Below are 27,630 nucleotides of genomic sequence, written 5' to 3'. Positions count from 1 at the left end.
ACTCTTTATAGTATGCTGAAGAAACTTTATTTCTGAGAATTATGAAATTGTGAGTAGGACAAAACAAATATATGTAATATCATAATGATATTGGCAACCTGGAAGGTTTTTATTTTCTCTAGGCATGCTACAGATCCTTTCTCTTACCAGATTGAAAAGAGTAACTATGTATTACAACATTAGATTAGAGGTTATTTATATCAATATGTCTTGTGCATTCCAACCAAATAACACCTTAAAATAGAATTACAAATACAAACTACAAATATTGACTTTTCTGATAAAATGTATCTCCCCCCCCCCCCCCCCCCCCCCCGGGATTGTTTTCCTAAACCATAAAAGGATCTGTACATCTTTTATGAAAGGGACTCATGACACTTTACAAACATTGAGTGTAATTTTGGACTCCAGAGGCAAATGACACATTAGTAATTAGTCCTTCTCTTGAGGCCTTCAGCTCAAGGATCAATCCCGTCCATATCCAAAGTATGTTGTTGACATAGCAGCTTATAGAAATGGCACTGTCTGGCCTGGGCCTTCTTGTGACATGCTATAAATGGCACTGTGTAATCTCATATCCTCCTCTTTAAAACCCATAATCCGGGGCCGGGAGTTTGGAGTAGTGGTAGAGTGCTTGCCTAGCATGCACGAATACCCGTGTTCAATTCGTGGGTACCACATACATAGAAAAAAAGCCGGAAGTGGTGCTGAAGCTCAAGTGATAGAGCTCTAGCCTTGAGAAAGTCCAAGGACAGTGCTCAGGTTCTGAGCCCAAGCCCAAGAGTGGCAAAAAAAAAAACAAAAACAAAAACAAAACACCATAATCCAAAGGAAATTCTGAAAAAAAAAATCACATACACATTCTTTAAAGTACTGTGACCAGTGCTTCACAAAACTGTCAAGGTCAAAAAGAAGGAAAGTCTCAGAAACACTTACAGCCAAAAAGAGCTTAAGGAAATGCAACTGAGTGTAATGTAGTATTCTAGATAAAATTCTGGAACTGGATCATGTCATTAGGTTAGAAACTAAAGAAATCTGAATAAAGTATGGATTTTGCATGATAATAATGTTTCAGTGTTTATTCATTAATTGTAAAAAAAATCAGTTTAAGTTATTAGTAATAGGAGATAGGTGTAGGATATATGAAAACTCTTTCCTATTTGTTCTTTTTTTCTGTGAATCTAAACTAGATAAAGTGGTTGTTTTGTTTCGGTTTGGTTTGTTTTTGTTTGTTTTGTTTTGTGAGTTGTGGGGCTTGAACTCTGGGTCTGGATACTGTCCGTGAGCTCTTCAGCTCAGGGGCTAGCATTCTACACTTGAACCACAGCACCACTTCCGGTTTTCTGGTAGTTAATTAAAGATAAGAGTCTCACGGATTTTGGTGCCTAGGCTGGCTTTGAGCTGCAATCCTCAGATCTCACATCTTGAGTATCTAAGATTACAAGCATGAGCCACCAGTGCCCATTTGAGAAAGTGTAATTTGAAGAGTAAGTAAAGGATATTTTACTCATGTCACAATGTTAATAATAGGCTTACAATAAGTAAAAAAATCAATATTCTGCTTTGAAAATAGAAATGAGTATTCAACTCATTCAACTAAGCAAAATTTTAAAAATGAGTTTTCTGAGAAACTCTTATTTGTTAGTAGAAAGTGGTATTCAATTTGGGGAAACACGTTAGAAATCAATTTCTTCAGTTCATAGATAATACCTCTTCAGGTAAAATAAGTTATAAACAAATGTATAAATATAAAACTCTGGCATTCACTTGTGACACAACAATATAATATGTAATTGTGAACAGGTACCTTGTTTCTACTTTTATGCAAAGAGCTTATGACTGACCCTGTTATTGCCTCATTATCATTAGTATAAATGTTTATCAAAGTCAAAGTTCAGAAAGTCAGAAAAAGTAGTCAAGAGAATTAGTGGAAGGAGGAATATGAGGAATAAGAAATGAGGGAAGCATGCATCTTTAAGATTCCTGGCATTGCATTTGTTTATGTGAGCAAAAAATATGGAAAGAATTAGATGGCTGGTGTCAACTTATCTCAAAGAATCAAAACTCAAAATCCAAATCCTCTGAAAAGAGTCTTGTCTCCTGCTCACATTCGTCTTTGGGACTTGTCTTTTCCACTTTTACCACTACCTAGGGGCAAGTCAAACAGAGCGGGCCCTATTCACCACTGTCATTTGTAAATTATATGCTCCCTGAATCAAAAAGACGCTTATGATTTCAAATGATTGCTTGACTTTTCTCTCCCAATAAAAGTCAATCTTCTATGATATATTTCTTCTTTGTCTCAAATATGGTTTTAAAATATAAACTGACTTTTTGTAATCCATGAATATTACCATTTTGCTTTATCTTTCTGTCTCTTTTTATATGTCAGCTTGTCAAAAACTTTTCAGTTATGTTGAACACATTTCTACTTTAAAAAATAAGCCTACTGTAACCAATGTTAAGCATTTAGTTCATTTGTGTGTGTGTGTGTGAAAAATTCTCCAAAGTTGAAACTATATTTTCCACAATACTTTTATAATGGAAATGATATTAGCAATAAATAACAAAAGGTAATTTTTAAAAAATATCCTATACATTTCTAAAGAGGAAACCAAAGCTATAGTCATAAATAATTTAAAAATAAAAATATCATTTGGATTTTACAGCAAATATGTGGGATTCAGCCAAAAATGTACTTAGGAAATTTTATAGGCATAAATGCTTCAATTAAGAGGTAGAAGTTTGGAACTTAGTAAGCAAAATATTCCCCTCAAGAAACTGAATAATCATGTAACCCTTTTACTAATTACAATTAAAAAAATGCAAAAAAAAAAAAAACATCTTATGCCCTTCAGTCTTTTGGGGTAGGGTATTGTGATTCATGAATCTGAAGAAATATCTAGTCTCACATAGATATGTACTTGGAAATGAATTAAATAATTCAATAGGCATTGACAATTGTGGGCATTCCTCTTTGATTCAACTCTAAAACTCAGTTAAGTAGTTGCTTTTTTTAATTTTCAAGATTTTTTTATTAAAGAATTTATTAACATTGATTTTTACATCATATTTTTCATTTTTTATTAGAGAATTTATTAATGTTGATTTTTACATAATATTTTAAATGACAAGTTTAACAAACAAGTGTTCAAGGAGAGAATCTCTATTTACAATCACTGGGACTTAGTATTTAGAACTTATTCAAAATTAGGCTAAGGGTTTGTATGTCATAGAAACATTAATTTATGAAATAAAACATTATATCTATAGAGTCATAGGTTTTTATGTGTATATAGTTATGTTTATATTTCCATTACCATGTCCATAGCTTTGGGTATGCAGTTATTGAGTAGTTGCTTTTAAGATGTGAAGCCTGAAAGGATCTCTAGGATATAGAAACATAAGCCATATAATGAATGATTGTTGTCCTTAAGGTACTATGTTATCTCTCATCTCTTTTGTTGTCTCTTGGTTATCCCACATTGTTACAGTATCTCACTTTGTTACCTGATATATCGGATATATTTGTATCTGGTTATTTGAAATTGGATAGGGAAGGGGGGGAAAACAAGATGAGGGGTGGAGGTGGGGGTGAGGGAAATGGGGACCAAGACATGTTAAGGGGTCTCAATATATGTGAATTAATGCACCTTCTATCTGGCAAATATCATGTAACCCTTCTATTAATTACAATAAAAAATATATGAAAAAAAAAGAAACTGAATAAAGGAAGACCATACTAAAAGAGTAGATTTTTCTATACCTGCCATACAAAAGTAAGTTAACTATGATAGGAACAGTGAAAAAAGGATAAGCCTAAAAAGTGTTCTTTGAAATAATCACTAATGTATTTTTTTCAAAAAAAATAAATAATTTTATTAGCTATAATTGACATATAATACATGCCATGTATAAAAAGAATGTAATTTGATAAATTACTGTGTAAACTGGAGGGTTTTGGCATACATATACACACATAAAATTCTCACTACATTCTGTGTTCTTTTTTATATTTATATTATCTTTACGTAGTTATGCAAAGGTGTTGCCTTTCACCAAATAAGTTTATAAATGCAGTGTTTCTTTATCATTGCCACCCATTTGAACATTTTCACCCACCCCTCCCAACTCACCCTTCCCTTGCTTATCTATATATGTAAGCTGTTTGCTCCCATTTAACCAAGTCATTTATGTATACAATGTGTCTTGATCTGTGTCACCACTTCAAAATCTTCATCCCAGCTTGCCCCACCCCTTCCCTTCTACTTCTCAATTCTATGGTGTAGACAATGGCTTCTTGCCTGCATTCTCCCCACTTTCCACGTCATTCAACTACTCCTCTTCTCTCCACCCCTCCCTACCCTCTTGTGAGTACCCATTTCCCAGTACTTATTTTGCTGGGCTTTGATTTAGTTATTGTTTTTTTTATTTAAGAATTAAACTATTTGTGCTCTTCATTGAGTCTCTTCTACTTCAGTTAATTCATTTGTAACTCCTTGCTTACTATCCAGTGAATTCACTTGTAGATTTATAAGCTTATTCTAGCTAATGCAAATGACAGAAACCATGCAACCTCTTTCTTTGAGTATGGTTTACTTCTTTTAATATAGTTTTTTACAAGCCTTCCCATTTTCTTATGAATGGTACTATATCATTTGGCAAGTTACATAGGAAACAAAAGATGAGAATATTCAAATAACAACAGAATACAAGATAATACAACATAAACTCATTGTGGTAGAGATTTAGAACTTGAGAGAATTCAATGTGGAATATTTCAACAAATATGAAAATCTTATAAAATTATTAGCTTGCATAGACTGTGTATCAAAAAATATTAAGGAAGATATAAGAAAATGAAAATAGATCCATGAAGAAAAGAGAAGCAGACTGAACAATGCAAATACTACTCATTTGAAAAGCACCTGAAATAGACAGCTCAATGAGTGAGATTGATCAAACTTTCAAGGAAAAGATAATTGATTTCTAGGGAAAGTTATAGATGAAATATTTACCACTTTATTATATGAGAGAGGCATAATTTTGGTATTCAAATAAGACATGCATAGCTCCTAAAATCTGTACAATTTAACCAATGAATATAAAAACAAAACTTTAAAACAATGCCAAATTTTGTTGGTGAAAACATAAACAAAAATCAAATGGAAGCTTCTCAAACAATTAGAAACATGGTGATCATAGGATCTAGAAATCCCACAACTAAGAGATAGATAGACAGATAGATAGATAGATAGATAGATAGATAGATAGATAGATAGATGATAAATTAGTGATAAAAACGACATGCTTTCCTATTTTTGTGTTTCTTTATTTTTGGTAACTCAAGGTAATAAATGTGGTTGGGAGAACTATGGAAGGGATAATATTGGTCAAAATGTAGTATACATGTAAGTTGACTAGTTGAAGTCTTTTTTTTACAACTGCTTAAAGATATTTTTCAAACAGTCTGCCAAACACCCATGTCTGAATGGGCATAATGTCTCTGTCATTCATTCTTCAAAGTAAAATTTCCTGAAAAGATGCTAATTCAACTTCAAGACAAATATCCCATCTGTTCTTTTTCTTGAGAAGCCTGATGCTCTTGGATCTGCTGCAGGAGTGTTTTGAATTTGCTTCTAGTTTTTTGCTTTTTTGGTTTTGGTGTTGAAGATTGAACCCTGGGCACATTTGTCTAGCACATTCCCAGTCATTTTGCTTTTAGTTTGTTTTTTAAATACTGTCTCACCACGTTTTGCGTCTCAGACCTTGGACTGTGATCCGGCTGTCCCTGAGTAGCTGAGATTTATAGGTACCACCAAGCTTGAGGTAGAATACAAGCTTGAGGTAGAGGTTCGTAAGATTGGGATTTAACAGTATCGGTGATCTTCACTGCTTCATCAAACGCATCCTGTCACTGAGTGACAAGGCCTGCTGACAATTGACACCATTGTGGATCTCCCCTGTATATTGACCCACCACAATCTTTTTAGCAAATGTCAACGAAATGGGGGTGAGGGGAAGATGGCTTATTATGTTTTGCAAATAATGCCATGTGGACACCTGAGAGAATCTCAGTGAATCTTGCCAGTTTACACCCAGATCGTGTTTTGACGACTGAGAGATTTAAAACGTAACCCAGGCAGGCTACAGAAATTCACCATGGCCAGACACCAGCATCTCATGCCTGTAATCGTAGCTACTTAGGAGACTGAGATCTAAAGATCATCATTCAAAGTTAGGCCAGGCAAAAATGTCTGTGAGACTCATCTCCACTCAACTACCAAAAATGCCAGAAGTGGTGCTATGGCTCAAGTGGTAGATTACTACCCCTGAGCACAAAAGCTAAGGACAGTGGCCAGATCCAATGTTCAAGCCTCAGGATGGAAAGGAAGAAAGGAAAGAAAGAAAGAAAGAAAGAAAGAAAGAAAGAAAGAAAGAAAGAAAGAAAGAAAGAAAGGAAGGAAGGAAGGAAGGAAGGAAGGAAGGAAGGAAGGAAGGAAGGAAGGAAGGAAGGAAGAAAGAAAGGAAGAAAGAAAGAAAGAGGAAGGGAGGGAAGGAGGGAGGGAGAGAGGGAGGGAGGGAGGGAGGGAGGAAGGGAGGGAGGGAGGGAAGGAGGAAGGGAGGAAAGGAGGAAGGAAGGAAGTAAGGAAAGAAAAGGAAGGAAGGGAAAGGAAGGAGGGAGAGGGGGAGGGAGAGAAACTCACTGTGATAAATTGGACATTATGAATTGTAAATTAAAGGATCAGACAACATCTTGAGTTCTTGACTCTGTTTCCTTCCTAAACTCTCCATTTTGAAAGTCTGTTAAAATTACATAAATCAGTTCTAGGACAATACTCTGAAAGTGAGTGTGCTTTGGGGGCTCCCTCTAAACAGCTTGAGCCTCTTGTGTGGAGATCTCAGATACGAAGAAGACTGCAGTCTCAGCAGAAAATCATGAAAATGCTGTTATTTGTGCAAAGTCATCAAACCTACAGAGTCCCGGGAGCCAAACAGAAATGAAGTTTGAAGGTGAAGAGGAAGAGAAAGCAGAGTTTTTCACCCAATTTCATCTTTAGCAAAGAAGAAAGAAGTGTCAGAGTGTTAATCCTTTGCTCTGTAAATGTAAACATAGTAGTTTGGGGTCTAAATTCAGGGAAAAAAATCTCTTTATTAATATGTACAAAAAGAAGTTTATAGTTGCTATCATGAAACAGAAAGCAACCAGAAATAAATTCATCTAATAAAGTTAATTGAATATGCTGTGTATATCTCTAGGTGTTCATGATAAAAAAAAAATACGCCATCAACTTAATCTAGTTACCTACTTGTATGGAAATTATACACTGAAGTTGATGCAAATTTAGGGTTTGGTTGTGATTTTGTATGTTGCTAACCAAATGCTTCTTATGGGACAGCAAGCCCCTTGGAAATCTTTGCATGGTTGTTGTTCAATTAAGTGACAATTTATTCTGATTTCTGTTTCTGATGGGGCTTATCATTAACTATCATTACTAGTCCATCAGAGAAAACATTGTATGTAATGTTCTCTTCCCTTTTCTCTCCAGAACAAATCTAAACTGTCAAGAGTTTGTTGTTTTCCCAACAATAGACCAGCTCCATCTAGCTGTCCTTTCTATAGCATTCTTCTGCTACACTCTACCAACATAAAATAGTATGTGGGAGAGATATCAAAAAACGTCTTCTAAAATAGGCCATTGCCAAATGGATAGATCAGCATCCACACATAAAAATACTTTACAAATATGGGTGCCTATCAATTTTTTTTCTATTTTATTTCCTTCCTTTTCTTTTCTTTTTCTTCCTTGAAAGTAGATGAAGCTGGACATTCTGAGGGGAGACTTTGGAAGACTCATTATATTGAAACACATGCACAGATATACACACTTCAACTGCTTTATTGAATTTGAAATGCAGTTTTAATATTTCAAGGAAGTTAAAAGTAACCAGATTAAATGTTCCAATAATATTACATCCTGGGTTGTTTATTGTGTGCATATGGGTTTTTACAAAAAAAATGCTAAAATAATTCTCGTGAGATTTCTGAAGGAAGGTTCTCCAATCTCTCTTGTTGAAATCAATCCAAAAATATTTAGCATTGTGTAAATCTTGTGATAGCCACATGCATCTTTATTAGGTCACGCCAATATTAAAAAGATTTACATGAGAAAAGTCAGTCCTTATAGTGTATATTTCCTATACTGTTATTAAATTATTCTTAAATTTGTAAAAGTAACAAACGTGATTGTTAATCTGGCCTCTCAGGTGAGGCTGAGTATTTCACTGTCACCACAATTTTTTTTCACTAAAGAGTCATGCTAACATCTGTATGAATTCACTTTAAAACATGATTTCACTTCAAAGAGCTCTGTATACATCTCCGAATATGGTGCTTTAACACATTGTCAGTGCATTTGCATCAATATTTTATTTTGCTTTCACCCAGCCCTACCTCTCCTGGCAAACAATAAAGCAGAGCACTCGAGCTGTTTAACACAGCTTGAGTTCAGCAACCACTTTCCACTATGATCTTCATTCAAAGAGTAAAATGCATGTTAGAGGACTGAAGAATGTTTCTACAATTAAAAAATAGGACATTATCCATTACTCTGGGTTTAAAAACTCACCACACCCTTACTATACATGCTTTGTAGATACTGCCATGTTCTGTTTGACTCAAGATTTTATTTGTACAAGTAGTAGCATTGCTCTTTAAGGATAATGAAAAGAAGGAAGTGACAAGCAGATATCTACATAGACATTGCCTTTCTCTTGAGGTTGAATGCCATACACTCAGATGCATTTATTGATCCACACAATACAGTTTTGCAAATCTTCTATCTTTAGAGAAATTCTAAGGTGTACTATAGCCTTAAACTCTAGTGAGAGTGCATCTTTAAGTTACATTCATTATTCAGGCAGCTAAAGAATGCTGGAAGGCATCACAGATCTACCAATGGTTTGCTTCATGGTGGAGACATATGCCTTTGTTAAAAGTCACTGGTAGCCATCAGAAAACCTAACAGAAGGGAGGCATTGAAGGAGGGGAAACAGGGCTCCTGACAAGGAGAAGCATGTAGTAGAAGCAGACTACATCAAGGGTGGTGGTGAAAGACAGGTACAGAATGAACAGAAGGAGGAGACACCTAGAGTCCGCAACTAAGCTTATGTATTGACTTCCAGTAGCACCATTCCTGGCTGGAGAAGATGAGCAATGCATTTTACAGGGCTGACTTCAAATTTTTTCACAGGCAAATGAGAAAAGGGCTGCTTCAAGAATGAATAGAACCATCTATGTAGAAGTACAAGACCTATGTAGATAAGACAACCAACATATTATAACTACCTTTCCCTCTCCTGTATGGGTAAAATGCAAACACGAAGCAGAGGACTAGGGGGAGACAGTAGATGTCACAGAAATGGAGAGAAAGAAGTGTAGGTAATCTAAATTCCACCAAAAAAAAAAACCAATAGGCAAACAAGTTCCGTAAACTTAAAGTCTAAAAATTCAGTTTCAAACTTGCATAGGACAAAAGATTAACTCTTAGACCCAAACCTCAAAGGGTTTGGTTAAATTTATAAAAAGAGGGCTATATGTACCATTTTGAATACAGATTCTAAATATTTATACCATTCATGTTCAAGTATACCAAAAATGGATATGTAACTCTGACATGTTCTCCTACCTATTCGAAAGTGTCCAAATAGATAGGACAAACAATGTTCATTCTCCATCTGTGTGTGTGTGTGTGTGTGTGTGTGTGTGTATAAACATATAATCTTAAAGTCTTAAGAAAGCAGTTTATGAATACATTGCATCTTCTAGAGAGGTCTTTGAGCTCTAGTTTGGCTTTTTTGCTCAAGGCTGGAACTATACCACTTTAGCCATCATTGTACTTGCAGTTTTTACATTGGCTAATGAAGATAGGAATCTTGTGGATTTGTATTTTCACAATGTCTTTGAACCACAGTTCTCAGATCTCTACCTCCTAAGTAGCTAGGATTATAGGAGTGAGCCCCTGGCATTCTGGTTTATTTATTTAAAAACAACAACAACAAAAAAAAAACTCTTCATGCAGCACTTGCTATCTGTGAGGCATTATTCTATATGCTCTACACATGCATACTATCTGTGTAGAAATTACTTTAAAATACGATGTTGAAAGTACCAGTTTCATTTGAAAGACAAGTAAAAACTATCCACAGCTACTCCCTGGTGTCCTGAACAAAACAGAAAGCAAATTAGCATCGATGACATTGTTTTCATTAAGATTGCAATCACCTCTCCTGGCACCTTTACATATTCATAGCGTTGCAACAATTGATGGCTTCTAAATTTCTCCAAAAATCAATCCAGATTATGAAACTTGACTATCAGAATAGCTAATTGTCACCAAGTCAACTTTACTCCTGGGAACAAGGTGTCATTTTCACTGCCCTTCTCTCTTACATTGATTTTTATATCAGGCTGACACTTAAACTCCAAGCGGTTCTCAGCCCCTGGGGAGATGGTTTGAAGAGTCATTTCCTCCCTGTGTCAGGAGCTGCAGCTTCCATGCGCCTCACAGAGGCCAGGCTGCATTGAAGGCAAGAGGACAAAGCAGGAGACTGCCTAACACCCGTATAAACTCATCGTCATACTAATGCACAACAGCAACACTTTCCCTGGACCCAGGTGAAGAGGCCATCTCTCTGACAACCACTGGGTCTGCTGAGCCCATCTGCTTGGCACCTGTCAGGAGATACTTCTTTTGACTGTCAAAGAGCTGAAAGGTACCAGGGTAAAAGGTAGCAAAAACAATAAGGGCTCATCTGCATACTCTGAATGCCAAAGAGCCGAAGGGTGCCAGAGAGAAAGGTGGCCCTGGCAACAAGGACTGTAACACATCTAGTTCTTACTGTCCTGTGTTCTGATTCCAGAAGAGACATGTTGTTTTCCCATAAGAAGTAAGAAAAGAGAAGGGGAAGAAGGGGAGAAAAGGAGGTAGGAAAGAAGGAGTAACAGGAGATAGGAAGGGAGAGAGGAAAGGGAAGGGGAAAGAAGAGAAAGAGGGAAGAAGGGTAGAAAGAAACAGCCCTTGTGGGTGATTTCAAAAGTCCCACAAGCCGGGAGGAGGGGGTGCAGTGGCACACGCCTGTAATCCTAGCTACTCAAGAGGCTGAGATCTGACAATCAAGGTTCAAAGCCAGCCCAGGCACAAAAGGACCTGAGACTCTTATCTCCAATTAACCTCTAGAAAATGGGAAGTTGGGACTGGCTCAAGGGTAGGGCGGTAGCCTTGAGCTGAAGAGCTCAGGAACAACTCCCAGGCCCACGGTTAGGGGTAGGGTGGTAGCCTTGAGCTGAAGAACTGAGGGACAGTGCCCAGGCCCAGCTCAAGCCCCATGACCCACCAAAAAAAAAGTCCCACTATCCACAGTCTAGAAGACTCGTCATGAAAATCCACGACCTATAGTCATAAGGTATCAAGTTGAAAACTCCAGAAGAAGAACTTTAAGTAAATATGAAAAGTTTGAAGACATGACACGATCTTCCATCTAAGAAATGAGTCTTTCAATGAATAATAAATAATAAAGACAATACCGAGTAAGCGTGCAAAACTCAAATGTCAAAAACTTTTATATTATTCAGCCTTTAGCAGGAGGGCAGGTCTGACACAGGCTACAACACAATGAGCCTTGAGAAAATTGTTGTAAATTGAAGTAAGACCTTCAGGAAAAGATAAATTCCGCATGATTCTGCTAATATGACGATTCCATAATTAACTAGATTCTTAGAAACAGAAAGTGGAGTGATAGTTGATGGTATTTGAGAGATGTGAAAGTGAGATTATGTAAGTATTTGGGTTTGGGTGAAGATGGAGTTAGAACTCAGGGCCCCAGCTCTCCCTATCACTTAAACTACACACACCCACTATTTTCATTAGTTGTTTTTTGCATTAGAGTCTCATGTTTGGGATGGGCAAATACAGCCATAATATTCATGTATATATGTGAAAAATGGAACAAATGGAAAAAAATGGTATGTGTTGAGTTAGGGTAGATAAGACACATTGTCATAAATTTACTTATTGAATTTAAAACTCCCTTGTACAACATTTAAAGATAATAGTAATGACTTTTAAAAAAAATTGATGTTTTTTTCCCTCAGACCAACAAGACTGTGATATTTCTATTGAGAGTTCCCATATGTCTGAAATGACAGATGTTCACGACAAAACTCAGTTTATTCGTTGATATGGGGGGGTTTCCCTAACTTTTTGCCAGTACTGATCTTAAACTACATTCTTCCTTATATCATGAAACTAGGATGATAGGTGTGAGCTGGAATATTGTCTAACAGGTATAAAAATTTCATTCTGAAAGACAAAATACTTTCAGAGATTAGTTACCTCACAGTGAGAATACACTGAACACTATAAAAATATCTACTTTGAAATGGTCAAGAAGTCATATTTATACTGTAAATTTTTACTCCAATAAAGCCCCAAAACTTCTAAATTTTATTTTTTTAAAGGTAATTTCTGGGTATATACTATGAACATAGATAAATTAGAAACCATAAGTAATGTACCATAAACTAAAATCAATTGTAAAGCAAAAGGAAGTATACACTGGAAGTTTAAAAGTTTCTTTTCCTTGGATAAGGAAGGGGGGGAAACAAGATGAGGGGTGGGAGTGGGGGGGAGGGAAATGGGGACCAAGACATGTGAAAGGGTATCAATGTATGTGAATTAACGCACCTTCTATCTGGCAAATATCATGTAACCCTTCTATTAATTACAATAAAATAGATGGAAAAAAGTTTCTTTTCCTGTATTTAGCAGAACCCTGAATGCTAACACTACTAACATAGTATTTCCTCTGTGAATTAGTTTGGTAGGTCTGTTAACTTCTAAATTTTAAAAAGATTGTTACAAGTCAATACCATCACAGATGCATTTTACTTAATTGACTTCAAGATAAAAGGAAGTGAAAAGAAGAAACAGTTCAATCATATCCAAGACAGATGAACATGTTGGAATCCATTAATTATTTTAAATGTAAATGAATAGTTCTCTTTAAAAAATAATAAAAAAAATCCAGACCTATAGAATACTTTCAGGATATTTCATGATTACATCTTGGCTTTGATGAAAAACCCAGGCAAACCATAGCAAAGATATGGAACCAACCAATATGTCCCTCAGTTGATGAGTGGATCAACAAGATGTGGTATTTGTACACAATGGAATTCTATGCTGCTGTCAAAAAGAATGACATCGCCCCATTTGCTAGGAAATGGAAAGACTTAGAAAAAATCATATTAAGTGAAGTAAGCCAGACTCAAAGGAACTTAGGCTCAATGGTTTCCCTCATTTGTCATAATCAGTAGAAACCTTGGGCTGTCCTAGCAGAGATTTGCAATAGAGCAAAACCTTGATACATAAGGCCATATAGTATGACACTAAATGAAAGGATCTCTAGGATATAGGAACATAAGCCATATAATGAATGATTGTTGTTCTTAAGGTACTATGTTATCTCTCATCTCTTTTGCTGTCCCTTGGTTATCTCATATTGTTACAGTATCTCACTTTGTTACCTGAGATATCGGATATATTTGTATGTGGTTATTTGAAATTGGATAGGGAACAGGGGAAAACAAGATGAGGGGTGGAGGTGGGGGGGAGGGAAACGGGGACCAAGACATGTGAAAGGGTATCAATGTATGGGAATTAACGCACCATCTATCTGGCGAATATCATGTAACCCTTCTATTAATTACAATAAAAAATATATATAAAAAAAGAAAAACCCAGGCAAAAATCCTCTGGTACTAAAAATATTCAGCTGATCGCCCACCCATTACAAAATCAGAACACTTTTGTATACTCCTTTTGAATTTTGTGCTTACATTACTTTTTTTTAACTTTTACCCCTTCAAAATTGCCTGAAACTTGTTTCTTATACCTATGCTACAAGAAGAGAGCAGGAAGAACTGACTTGTTTGAGTAGTGAGCAGAAAAGTTTGCATTCTTGCTGACAATTGCTATACTGTTTTTAACCCAGTGGGATACAAAGTCTCTGGGATATTAAGTCTTGAAAAGAATAATTTGTAATGGAAAAGCTGAAAGAACTTAATTATAGCCAATGGCATCTCATAGATACTTCAAGTAGACGCAAATGTGCTGTATTGTCACAAGATCTTTTAAAAAGAGAGAAAGAACAGAAAATGTTCTAGGTTATTATAAGTTAGACATTCGAAAGCTATTGCTAAGGAAACAGGGTCACATATGGGTCATTAGGGTAGTCAGTCTAGCAACCTTCATTGTGATTCCTAGAACCCTGCAATCAGAATATGTCTACTGATGAAGCCATTACTTGCTCTAGCTGGAAAACTTCAGGATAAAAACTTCAAATAGTTCTGTTCCTAGAGGCATTTCTCTTGTACCCCTGAATCCCTCAAGAATCTACTGTCAAGAATCTACCATCAGAAATAGTAATATCAAGAATATCACCAACCCAAATATCTACTTGAAAGACAATCAGAAAGAGGACAATATTTTGTAAAAATAACAATCAAATATAAAGTGCTTATTTTAAAGTACTTTTAGCACCAAGAAAACTACATTTCTGGTCCTCTCTGAAGCTGTCCTTATGTGTCCAGTGAGCAAAAGTCACTTTGTTGACTCTGAGCTCTACCTACCACCCAACAGAAAATGATGGAGGAAGTTTTAAATGGGTCATCTTTCACTGGAGAATAGTAGTTTTACACCTTTGAAACACGACTACCACTACCACCACCATCACAAACACTTCCCAAATAGAAAACATAGTGACTATTACTCATATACTGGAGATTATTTGAATTCTAATAGAAATTCTCCAATGCTCTTAAATTTCTCAAACCAAGCAAACTTCCCTTAGCCTCTGAGCCAGCTTAACATTTTCTCCAACCTCAGCCAATGAGAGTTACAGAAATGCAAATTCAGTCCTCTACAGTTCTGGTCCATCTGGCTGAAAGATGGTACAGAATGCATTTTCAAATCAAACAGATTATTAAGCTACCTACTCAATTTTCCATGAGGAGCTTTTGTTTCTTATACAACCTGTATTTATCATTCTGTTTCATAGAGATGAAACACATAAACCATAACTCAGTAACTCGTTTAACAAAGAAAGAGTCTTCTTGTACTTTCTGATTCCCAGGGCAATGAGTACACACAGGCTAATGAAGATAAGGACCAAAGCTTATTAAAAGCTTTATCTTTTAGAGACCTTTATGGGTCCAGTGTGCCCATAATCTTTCCTAAATCATTCCTCTGCAATCTCTTTACCAAATCAGAACAATTCCACATAATATAAGAGGTGTTTTATTTTTTGACTTTTCTAAGATAATACATTTCCATACATACAAAATACCAATTTACATATTTCTTCTGTGGATGATCAAAATGTCTGAGGTTAGTTGATTGATCATTAAAGAAATAAACAATCTGATTTATTACCATAATTTTACTTATATACATTTTTCCTTCCTTTTCTGGACAAAATTATCTCAAATTTCAAAGAGTAAGCACCAGCGAAGGAGCCTATATTGGACATTTATTTAAAATATCAAGTCTGCAACAGCCCTATATCAATAATATTTAAACTTATGTTTGTAATGTGTAGCTTAACATAGTCATCTAAATAAAAATAAGCCTACAGACCGGGAGTTTGGCCTAATGGTTAAAGTGCTTGCCTAGCATGCATGAAGACCCGGGTTCGATTCCTCGGTACCACATACATAGAAAAAAAAAAGCTGGAAGTGGTGCTGAGGCTCAAGTGGTAGAGCTCTAGCCTTGAGAAAGTTCAAGGACAGTGCTCAGGCCCTGAGCTCAAGCCCAGGACTGGCAAAAAAAAAAAAAAAAAAGCCTACATCCCACAAAAGGAGGGAAAACAAAAGTATATTAAGAATGTAATGTTCTTGGGATATACACAAATTCAAACAGGCTCTGAAACTTCAGACCACACCTAATCCAATGTACCAGAATTTTTCTATATTTCCATACCTATGAGGATGTCCAATTCTTCACTTAGAGTCTGTAAGAGATTCATAATGATAATCACAAAATACAACAAATAAATACACTATAATAAAAGTTAGGCAGCCAGAAGCCTGGCCTAGTGGTAGAGTGCTTGCCTAGCATGCACAAAGGCCTAGGTTTGATTCCTTAGTACCACATTAAAAAAAAAAAGCCAGAAGTGGTATTATAGCTCAAATGGTAGAGCACTGACACAGTGCCCAGGCCCTGAGTTCAAGCCCCAGGACTGGCAAAAAAGGAAAAGAAGGGCCAGGAGTTTGGCCTAGTGGTAGAGAGCTTTTCTAGCATGCACAAAGACCTGAGTTCAATTACTCAGTACCACATACATAGAAAAAGCCAGAGATGAGGCTGTGGCCCAAGTGAAGTTCTAGCCTTGAGAAAGCCCGAAGACCATGCTCAGGCCCTGAGTTCAAGCCACAGGAGTTTTTGGAAAAAAATGAAAAAAGAAAGAAAAAGGAAATGAAAAGTTAAGCAAGTTTGGTTCCTCTTTCCTCTCAAAATATCTTATTGTACCTTTATTCCAACAAATTTGAGATCTGGAAGAAATGGATGAATTTCTAGCTAAGATTGATATGCCCAAACTAAACCAAGAAGATCTAAACCAACATAACAGACCCATTTCAAGTAATGAAATAGAAATGGCTATCAAAGACCTTCCACCCAAGAAAAACCCAGGATTTGATGGATTCACAGTCAAATTCTATAACGCCTTCAAAGTGCAATTCATACCAATTCTCCTCAAACTCTTCAATGAAATTGAAACGGAAGGCTCTCTACCCAACTCATTTTGTGAAGCCAGCATAACCCTCCTCCAAAAACTAAAGAGGGATTCATCAAAAAAAAAAAGAGAGAGAGAGAGAGAATTATAGACCCATTTCCTTGATGAAAATTGAATCTCTCAAAAACCAATCCTCAAAGAAAGAACCATCTCATTAAAAGGTGGGCTAAAGACTTAAAGAGAGACTTCTCTGAAGACAAAATAAAAATGGCCAATAGACACATGAACAAATGCCCCACATCCCTTGCCATAAAAGAAATTCAAATTAAAACAATCTTGAGATTCCACCTCACCCCAGTGAGAATGGTCATTATCAAGAAAGCTAATAACAACAGATGCTGGCAGGGATGTGGCCAGGAGGGATCACTACTACACTGTTGGTGGGAGTGTAAACTTGTTTGACCACTATGGAAAGCAGTATGGCAGCTTCTCAAAAAACTAAACATGGCCTGGAGTTTGGCCTAGTGGTAGAGTGCTTGCCTAGCATGCACGAAGACCCAGGTTCGATTCTGCGGTACCACATATATAGAAAAAAGCCAGAAGTGGTGCTGAGGCTCAGATCTGAGCTCAAGTCCAGAACTGGAAAATAAAAAAGGACTAGACATTCAGCTCCCCTATAACCCAGCAATCCCACTTCGGGGCATCTACCCAAATATCCAGAAATAAAGCCATACTAAACCTATCAGAACAACTATGTGCATTGCAGTGTTATTCACCATAACCCAGATGCCCGTCAGTAGATTAATGGATGGGGATGATGTGGTATATTTACACCATGAAATTCTATGCTGTCATTAGAAAGAATGACATTGCCCCATTTGTAAGGAAAATGGGACTTGGAAAATCATATTAAGTAAAGCAAGCCAGACACAAAGAAACAGGCTCCGTGGTTTCCCTCATTTGTGACAATTAGTATATGTCTAAGATGCTCCTAACAGAGGATCACAGCAGCTCAAAAGGTATATACATATGTCCACATAGGATGAGGCTAAGCTAAATGAACTCCAGGATATGGAAACAAGAAGTTCATCTTTGTGATTGTCATTCTCAATATACTATGTGAAGCTATTTCTTTTTTCTTCTTTTCCCCTAAAGATTATCTCACGTTGTTATTGTATCTGACTTTGGTACATGATATACTGTATATACATTTATTTGTGTATTTGAAATAGGGAAGATAAGGGAAAAACAAGATGAGTAGGAGGGGGTTGGAGGAGGGAAAGCAGGAGAAAAACATGCAAAGGGGTAAAAATGTTCAAGAAGCAATGTACCCACTACCTGATGAATGAAACTGCAACCCCTCTATGCATCATCCCAACAATAATTTTAAAAATATAATAAAAATAATAAAAAGAGTCTAGTTAGAGTGCTTGTGTAGTATGCACAAAGACCTGGGTTTGATTCCTTGGTACCACATACATAGAAAAAGCCCAAAGTGGTGCTGTGGCTCAATTGGTAGAGCTCCAGCCTTGAGAAAGCCCAAGGACAGTGCTCAGGCCCTGAGTTCAAGGCCCAGGACTGGCAAAAAAAATGTCATGTTTGGGTTTTTTTTGCCAGTCTGAGGCTTGGACTCTGGGCTTGTTCTCTGTTCTTCAGCTTCTTTTGCTCTAGGCTAGCACTCTGGTCAATCAGCTGATCCACAGTGCCACTTCCTGCTTTTTCTGCAGGAACCAAACCTAGGGCTGGATGCATGCTAGGCAAGTATTCTACCACTGAACCACACATTCCCAGCCCCATCAGAAACTTTTTTAAGGGCTAAGTATGATGGGACTTTGGAGACACAGGATTTGGTGCTATGGAGGAATTTCTGGCAGAATATAAGAGTATTGTGGGGGAAAAAATGGCATAGTACAAATGTAACACCAACACAGCAATTGAACTGAAATTAGTTCATTTCCCTGAAGATGTTGAGAATGACATTAGAATTTTCTTTCCTGAGTATACTCATCAACTCTTTCAGGGTGATGAAACTGCTTTTGGCTACAAGGGTCTCGAACTCTTGTTACACTATATGCTGATAGCCTGTCAATGATGTTCTGTGTTGAATATGCATCTAAAGGGGATGAAAACTTCGAAGTGTTGAGGCAGATGATGTGGAAGACAAAATCAGACAAATCATTCCACCTAGGTTTTGCACAAACACAAATGATTTTCTTTCTCTGCTGGAAAAGGAAGTTGATTTCAAGCCCTTTGGAACTTTACTCCATACATACTCAGTTCCCAGTCCAATGGGAGGAGAAAACTTTACATTTCAGATATGCAAGGCTGACATGACATGTAGAGGCATTTGAGAATATCATGAAAGGCTTCAGATCTTTTTGATGTGGTGTATTGAAACTGCTAGCTTTATTGACGTGGATAATGAAGAATGGCACTACTTTCTAGTATTTGAGAAGTATACCAAGGATGGAGCTATGCTCTTTAGACCGTAAGCTACATGACAGTCTACAATTACTATGTGTAGCGAGACAAAACCCAGCCACATGTAAGTCAGATGCTGACATTAACTCCATTTCAAGGTCAAGGCCATGGTGCTCAACTTCTTGAAACAGTTCATAGATACTACATTACCTCTCCTTCAGTTCTTGATATTACAGCGGAAGATCCATCCAAAAGCTATGTGAAATTATGAGACTTTGTGATTGTGAAGCTTTGTCAAGATATGCTCTGTTTTTTCCCGGGAAAAGCTAATGCAAGGATTTAATGAAGATATGGTGTTACAAGCACAGCAGAAGTTCAAAATAAATAAGAAAAGGCCGAGATATCTTACTAAAATGAAAAAATGTCTCTGATCAGAAGAACTGACAAATCAGATGAACCAGGTAGAAATTGAGTTGCAACATGATCATCTGGAACATAACTTTCATGAACTTTTACATGATTACAGACGTGGTATTGAACGACTTGTTCAAGAGTAAGATTTTACTACTATCAACAGGATGCTTGCAGTTTTCTGTACATTTTGCTGTGACAAACCTATGATGACTTTAATATCTTGTAACATTTTACTTGCATTAAAAGTTATCTATGGGCTGGAAGTTTGGCCTAGTGAGTGCTTGCCTAGCATGCAAAAAGACCCAGGTTCAAGTCCTCAGTACTACACCCAAGGACAGTGCTCAGGCCCTGAGTTCAAGCCCCAGGACTGGCAAAAACAAAACACACAAAAAAAGTTACCTATGTTATGTTCAGTTAAATATTTTCTTTCAGAGAGATTGTATATTTTAAAATTCTGTCTAGAGTCTATGAGCATATAGTGTGTTAAATGATAATTCTGAAATGCTACTACATTTGGTTTTATTCTTAAACAGTATAATAAATGATTAGTTGTGGTAAAAAATAATAATAAACATTTAAAAATACCTGTTGTGTTCTACTTGGCCTTCTTCTTTTGATGATGTGAAACGATACAATGTGTATATGATGTGGTCAGGTGATAGCATTGAACTCGTGATGCAGCAGTAGACAACTAGGTAAGTGCTTTTAAACACAAGCATTGCTGTACCATGATAATTCACCTGGTAATGGAGTTGCTAAGTGACTGAGAGGTGAGGAGTGCATGTATGAAACATGGATGCTATGGACAAAATGCACAACCCAGTCAAGACAAAGCAGGAACAGGCAAGAGTTTACTGTACTGTTAAGAATGATGGGCCATTGAAAATATAAATTGCTTATTCCTGGGCCTTTTCATATTTTCATACTATGAATAAATAAAATAGCAGAATGTGAAGCTATAGCTAAGGATTTTTTTTTTGAAAATAAGTATATACAGGGAACGTACTTCAAGGAAGGAACGAAGAAGGGAGGAAGGGAGGGGAAAGAAATCCATTTGTACTGAATTAACTTGAAAATCCTTCTATAAACTAGAAACCAGGTTAATTCCACAGCAGCATTCCTTGGATGGATTACTGACATCGAATATGATTACATAGTGGTCCTTATTAGATCAAAAGAAAGTCATTACAGAAGGCTTTCCTTGTTTCCCAATTGCCATGAAGTTGTAACACACATCTTACCTTATTGTTACCTGTTGTTGTATTGTTTGGAAGGGTTTTTTTTTTTATTTTATTTCCTATCTTTTTTGCACAGGGAGGCCTGTGATGTCAGCCAAGCACAGGTTCAAGGCCTTTGTACCCTGAGTCTTGGGCCTTTCACTGTAGAAACTGAGGCTGAGAACTGGACGCTCAGTGGTGTCTAGCATATAGTATCTCTCCTGGGTTTCTTCACCTCTCCATTCTTTCATTTCTTTTCAGAATTTAGCTGAAAAGCACTTTTCCCTGCCTGTTTATCTCAATGTCTGTCTTTCACTGTCAGTATTTATTGCTTATCATTGTAAGTCTTTATTGAATGTAATCTGTTTGGGGATATAGTTGGCATGAAAGATGCTCCACCAAATGAAGTTGTAAAGTATTATACATAAATACTTAATTCCTGGATTTATTTATTAGCATCATTACTTATTTACCACTATAGGCATCCAGGACACCTTTGAAAGGAATAAATCTGTTCGGTTGCCTTGCCAAATTTTATCAGACTATCTTAGAAGATATAAATTACAACATTATGTAATAATTATTAATAGTCTTTATAGGACTAGCACACATCAGAGTTTACAAAAACTAGTGTACATTTTATCTTTCCAACCATCTAGTGCTAAAAAGAATTTCAGCTTCTGTGTCACAGGTCAGGAGACTGGAGCTCAGAACACTGGTATATATAAGAAAGGTCACCTGAAGAAGGACTGTCAGAGCTGGTCTAGGCACAAAAGCTTGGTCTCTCACTCCAAGTTCTGAGTTCTTCTCCCTTGAACAGTGGCCAATAGTATCCCAAGATTCAGGAAAGCTCAGAGAGGGCCAGTTGAGAAAACAAAATAAATTCTAAGTCTGTTTTCCCCACTTTGTGATGAAGAGAAGTATAGAAAGGTACAGTTTGAGGTGGGTTTGGGTTCTTTCAAATAAATGAACTTAACTTCTTTTTGTCCAAGCTTATTAGAGCCTAAGTTGGAAATTGAGGTCCCCATAACAGACAAGCTGGGAAAGCCCATTCCAATAAGCTGTAATGAAGACACTGAATGAATTCATCAGTGAATTATTTTCCCCATGAGCCCAAGATATGCTGAAGAGTCTGGGTTCCTATTTTGTCTCTCAGTGGGTGAAATCCCTGAGACACAAAATTTTGATCCTGACCAAGGAATATGCTAATGCAAGAGATGCATCCAGGAAGGACATGAATGGGTTGTATGAGTCAATTGGTGAACTTTATTACTGATTATTAGAATTTAATTTTTTTGCCAGTCATAGGGCTTGAACTCAGGGCCTGAACACTGTCCTTGGACTTTTTCTCGAGGCTAGAGCTCTACCACTTGAGCCAGAGCACCACTTCCAGATTTTTTTCTATGTATGTGGTATGGAAGAATTGAACCAGGTCTTCGTGCATGCTAGGCAAGCACTCTACCACTAGGCCAAACTCCTGGCCCCTAGAATTTAATTTTTAAAATGAATTTTGTGCTTGGAAATCTGAGGTTCATGAAATTGCAATAAACTCTATTCATTCTATCCCAATGGTAAATACACAGAGAATGCGAGAGAAAAATTCCACACAAGAGTTTCCATAACTAAACAACACATTGAAGTTTTACAGGATTCTTTGAAACATCCGGTTCAGCTGGAAACTTAGAGTTGTTGTGCAACTTTTGTCCTTTGGGGCACACACTTGGCCCTGTTCAGGGGGGTCTTCAAGGGACTAAATTATTTTTCCACCCTTTTTAAGCATTGTGGATGGTAGCTTTCTCAGGAAAATTCCTCCCCTCTTATTCAGGGATTTCTATATGAAAACTAGTCTCAACTTTAACCTACCCCATGAAGGGAAGTCTGCTGCAGAAACTGAGAATTTGAGAATAATGCTTGTACTTGTCACTGGGAACTATGCAAATAAGCTCTACTTCTAGAGCCCTCTCCAATCAATTGATGTTATACTTTGCAGATCTATCTAATCTTCAGTCATCCCACTTAGCGCTTCTTGAAGGAGCTGTTCTATGCAAACCCCAACAGCTGCAGGCATACAATTCCTCAAAAGGAGTAAATGAACCACGAGTTTCACAGCGGCAGTCAATGGAGAACATTAAGTCCCCCAATAAATAGACTGCTGCCTAGGAAATTTGATTCTGCTCATAATAAAATAGATTAAATTGTCACCTTGAACTGAAAAATAATTACTCTTGAGCTAAGTATAACAGACCAGGGGTTAAAGAGAGAGAGGGAGAGAGACTAGTAGAAAATTGCAATTTTTCAGTTTACACAGAAACCATCAGAAAGAAGAGAAATCAAGAACTGAGAAAAAGAAGTATGATAATTTATGTATATGGGCATGGAAATGGTTTCAATGCTATCTAGTTACATCTTTTGCTTTATTTATTTATTTATTTTAAAAGTTTTTGGGCAGTACAAAGATTTGAACTTAGGGCTTCCTGTTCACTATCACATATGCTCTAGCACTCAAGCTATCCCTCTCCAGCACTTCTGGCCATAGTTTTCAGATAGGGTCTTACTTTTTTACCTGGATCCAGCTTCTGACTATAATTCTCCTCATGTTGCCTATCATCTTCCAACACAGTGTGCCACTGTATCTAGTTTGTTATTTGAGATAGAATTTCACTGTCTTTTTGCTTGATTTGGCCCTCAAACCTTTGGGTTCTACCTCCCAAGTAGATGAGATTATAGACATTAGTCTCAAGCTCCATTTTTCTAGGTTCTAATTTTTTTTGTTCTGAGAACTAAAGCTAGAAAGCACATGAGTTCACAAATGAATACCAAAATACTTATTTTGATGTCAAGTGGGTAAAAATTAAGTTATGAGAATATATATGCTAATCTATAAGCTACTGAGTCAATAGTAATTTAATTTGCTAAATTTACTGGTATCCCAAAAGGAAAAATTTGTAGTAATAATTAGGATTTGTGGTGCCCACAAAAAAAGGTTATTTAGACAAGGTTAACCTAATAGAGAAGTGGGAATTCAGAATAACAGGCAGCAGACAGTAAGGCGTACAGCAAGGATATATGGTGCTTATACAATTTATCTCTGAGCCAAGTTAGAATAGAAACATAAGGTACAACAATTGTTTGTTGTTCTTTTTCAGATGACTTTTATGAGTAACATGTCTCAGAATCCATAGCTACTCCATAAAAGCAAGAATTATTAGACACAAATGGGCTTGGCATGTAGCTTAGTGGTAGTATACTTGCATACTATGCTCAAAGCTCTGGGTTCAGTCCTCAGCACAGAGAGAGACAGAGACAGAGACAGAGAGAGAAAGACAGAGAGACAGAGAGACAGAGACAGAGACAGAGAGACAGAGAGAGACCAATAGATAAAACAGTTTAGGTCTCTTTAGTCCAGTTGAAAGTAGAAAATCCAGAAAGATAATTATGGGAGTTTAAAGGTTTAGAATGCTTGGATTCCATGTTTTGTGTTGGGGAAAAAAAGCAATCTTCAGAAATCTAATTAAAATTATACCCTTTGTCTGCCTGGGGCAGTTGTCAAGTCAGCTTCCTAGCCCAGGCCTCACTTTCACGTCAGCCTTGTTCTATGTCCTGCTCCTGGCAGATCTGTTTGTTCTCCTTTTCCTCTGTGGACCTGCCATCTCAGTTTGTCCTGCACTGTTTTGCATGGGAAAGCCAGCCATATTCATTAGTATTTTGTGAATAGTAACTAACTCTGCATGAGAAGAACAAAAAGCTCATCCATCTCCACACCATTTTCCCCAGAAGTGAAGGTTGGGGAGGGTTGAGCTGTTCTGGTCTGAAAGAGGAAAAAATTGGCAAACTCATTCCCCAGAACTGAAGACAGAACATGGTCTCAGCTAGCACCGCCAGGAAGGGAGGTGCTTTGGACTTAGGAAATTCTTTATAATGCCAATCAAGATCAAGTGATCTGCTCAGAAGGCTAAGATCTGAGATCATGGTTCAAAGCCAGCCTGGGCACTAAAGTCCATGAGACTCTTACCTCCAATTAATCACTAGAAAACTGGAAGTGGTGCTGTAGCTCAGTGTGGTAGAGGAGTAGCCTTGAGCTGAAGAGCTCAAGGACAGCACCCAGGTCCAGAGTTCAAGTCCCACGAAAAGAATAATCACCTACTCTCCCTACTAGTAGTTCATTTGAACAACAGGGCCTCTCATCACCAAATAATTTAGGTCCTAATTGTAAAATGATGAACATTCTCACTCAAATAAGCTCAAAGCAATGACTGTCATTTAGTCACATAGGAGACACACAACAGAGTGTGTGATTCTTCTGATGGCCAGGAAAGTGAACCCTGAACATTGCAAATCAAATCCCGCTTAATAAGAAGGCACAAATTAACACACAGCCACCACCTCCTGCTCTAACTATTACCCTCTGCTCATAGGAGCTGCCTTACCAGAAAAGATCTAAAGCATTTTCTGCCTTCCCCTGTTTCCACACAACCCACAAACCATATCCCCAGGGCTGACTGAAAGCACGATGCTAAATAATACCAACCTTGCAACTCCATAGCCTGCTCCCTGTGGTTTGCACCAAGGCAAGGATTCTGCTTGAGACCACACCATTGTCCAGTGCCATTCTCTTCTTTATTCTCTTTCACACACAGCCTCACAAGTGATCCAAATTTTCCTGAAAATATATCATGGATCGTGCTTATAACCAGCATGTAGAATGCTCTGCTTCTAAGATGCAAGTACTGAGATCTTCTTGAGCAATGTTGTGTGGAAGAAACAATGGAATGGGCTAATTGAAATGAAGACTCTTTGACCTGATTTCAGAAAAATCGATGTATCAGTGTGTCATACACCCAGAGCTTGGCATTTAAACTAGCTAGTAGACTGGACTGCAGGCCACTGTTTGAGATCGACCAGCCCAGTGTGTGGTCTTCACAGCGGAAAGCCAGGACTATCATGTACAGACAACACATCTGAGAACAAGTTTCTCTAGCGTGACTTCTAAGACATGCATAGCCACACCTATAAGAAACTTATTTCAACTTTGTGATATGATTTTCACTCTACTCAGGTTTACAACTTCAAAATGTTAATAAAACATAAGTGCAAAAGTAAAAATCAAGTAGAGGGTTGTCATATAAGTAATAGGCTTCACTTTCTTCATTTAAATCATATATATCTATTCACTCACTCTGTAACTGAATCCTAACCAAATGAATTTGTAATATATTCCAGCCTAGTTTTATTAGGATTTGTGTCCTACCTGCAAATGTGAAAACAAAGAAAATATACTGCCACATCAACCTCTATTATTCACATGTATAAAGTTCTGTGTATCTGCCTACATGACTAAGAAGATTCATTAGGAAGTCAACTGAAATAACAAGAAAAGGTTATTTGAGTCAAATCAAAACAACGAATGGGCTAGAGAAAAATTTTAAAGTGTTTGTTTTATGTTTTACTCCTGTGACACATAAAACATTATCTTCTTCTCCAAGCGATTATGAATATTTCTACTCTGTCATACAGCATAAAATAGAGATTTAGAATCATTTATGTCAGGGAAGTTATACAAGTCTCTTTGTACTTCAGAAAAAGAACATTTTTTTGGTCACCTCAATTACTAAAAACTCACAGGTTTTATTTGCAATTGTATTCAGATAAGTGAAAATATGAGTTAGTTTAACCAATCTCTCATCAAGCAATTTATGAGATTCATACTTTCTGTCATTCTTTCTGTAAAATAGAGCAGCAGCTGTTGACATCTTGGAGAACATTCTGGAAGGCTAGGCTACTCTTTGCACATCCATATTTTCCTTGCCTAGCTGGGGGTACAGTTTGCCAAGAGTCAGTTGTATATATCCACAAACCTGCCTGTGCTTTGTTTTTATTAGATTATTTAATTTGGTTAAATATGACATAAGCCTAGGAAATATGAGTCCTAGAACAAATAGATGTTTCTTTGAAAACTAAAATTAGTATGTTGAAGAAACTTGTTCATGGAAAAATTCTCAATCATAAACTCCAAGGTAAAGACTGAGAAAATGGATGTTTCCTAAATCCCTTGCCTACTCACCCACTCTGGGTGAGTCTTATCCTCATGGAAGTTTGGAGAAGACCATATGATAGGATGGACAGTAGAGTCCTGCACGACTCTGTTGTGTCACAGCATATGCCCAGCTGCCAGGGTGCAAAATATTTCTCAGCATTCTCCACATCTAGGCAACAATTTACATTGCAAACTATCTCAAAAACAGGAGAAGACTGTGACTCTTCACATCTCTGTGAACATTTGTCATTGTCTAAGTTAGGTCCTTGCCACCCAGATGGATTATGAAACCACATTTGATTGTTGCTTGAATTTACTATTTGCCTTCTGTCTACCTATAAAGTGAAACAATAGATAATTGGCCCTTTGAGTTGTTTTTCTCATATATCTATATGTATATATTATATGCTAAAAAGTTTAATATTATAAAGGTTAATGAAATGAAAATTAGGAATCTTTAACATCATCCCATTCCTGAATTTTTCTCCAGAAAAACCATCTTATATACTTTTAGCTGGTTTTCATATTTATCTTCCTATTTCTAAATAATATGATTACACATATTATTACCATTGATTTCCTATGTTGAAAGTGAAGGTTTACCATTCTTACACCATTATCTCATCCTCACAATAAAATTATAACACGATTTCTTCTTTAAAATATTATAATTTGGCATGTTATAATTATATAAATATTGATCACTGCTTAGAACATTTACTACTATTATTGTGTTTCCTTTTTTTAACATTA

At 36.8% G+C, this 27,630-nt stretch overlaps 1 pseudogene; it reads left to right on the top strand.

Moving 5' to 3' along the window:
• Positions 1-18,640: 18,640 nt before the first annotated feature.
• Positions 18,641-19,769, top strand: LOC150056805 (histone acetyltransferase type B catalytic subunit pseudogene; annotated as a pseudogene).
• The last annotated feature ends 7,861 nt before the right edge of the window (positions 19,770-27,630 follow it).

Source organism: Megascapheus bottae, chromosome 11, assembly GCF_031878675.1.
Source record: "Megascapheus bottae isolate mThoBot1 chromosome 11, mThoBot2.hap1, whole genome shotgun sequence".
NCBI classification, from domain to species: Eukaryota; Metazoa; Chordata; class Mammalia; order Rodentia; family Geomyidae; genus Megascapheus; species Megascapheus bottae.
This window is presented reverse-complemented; position numbering and strand designations above follow the sequence as displayed.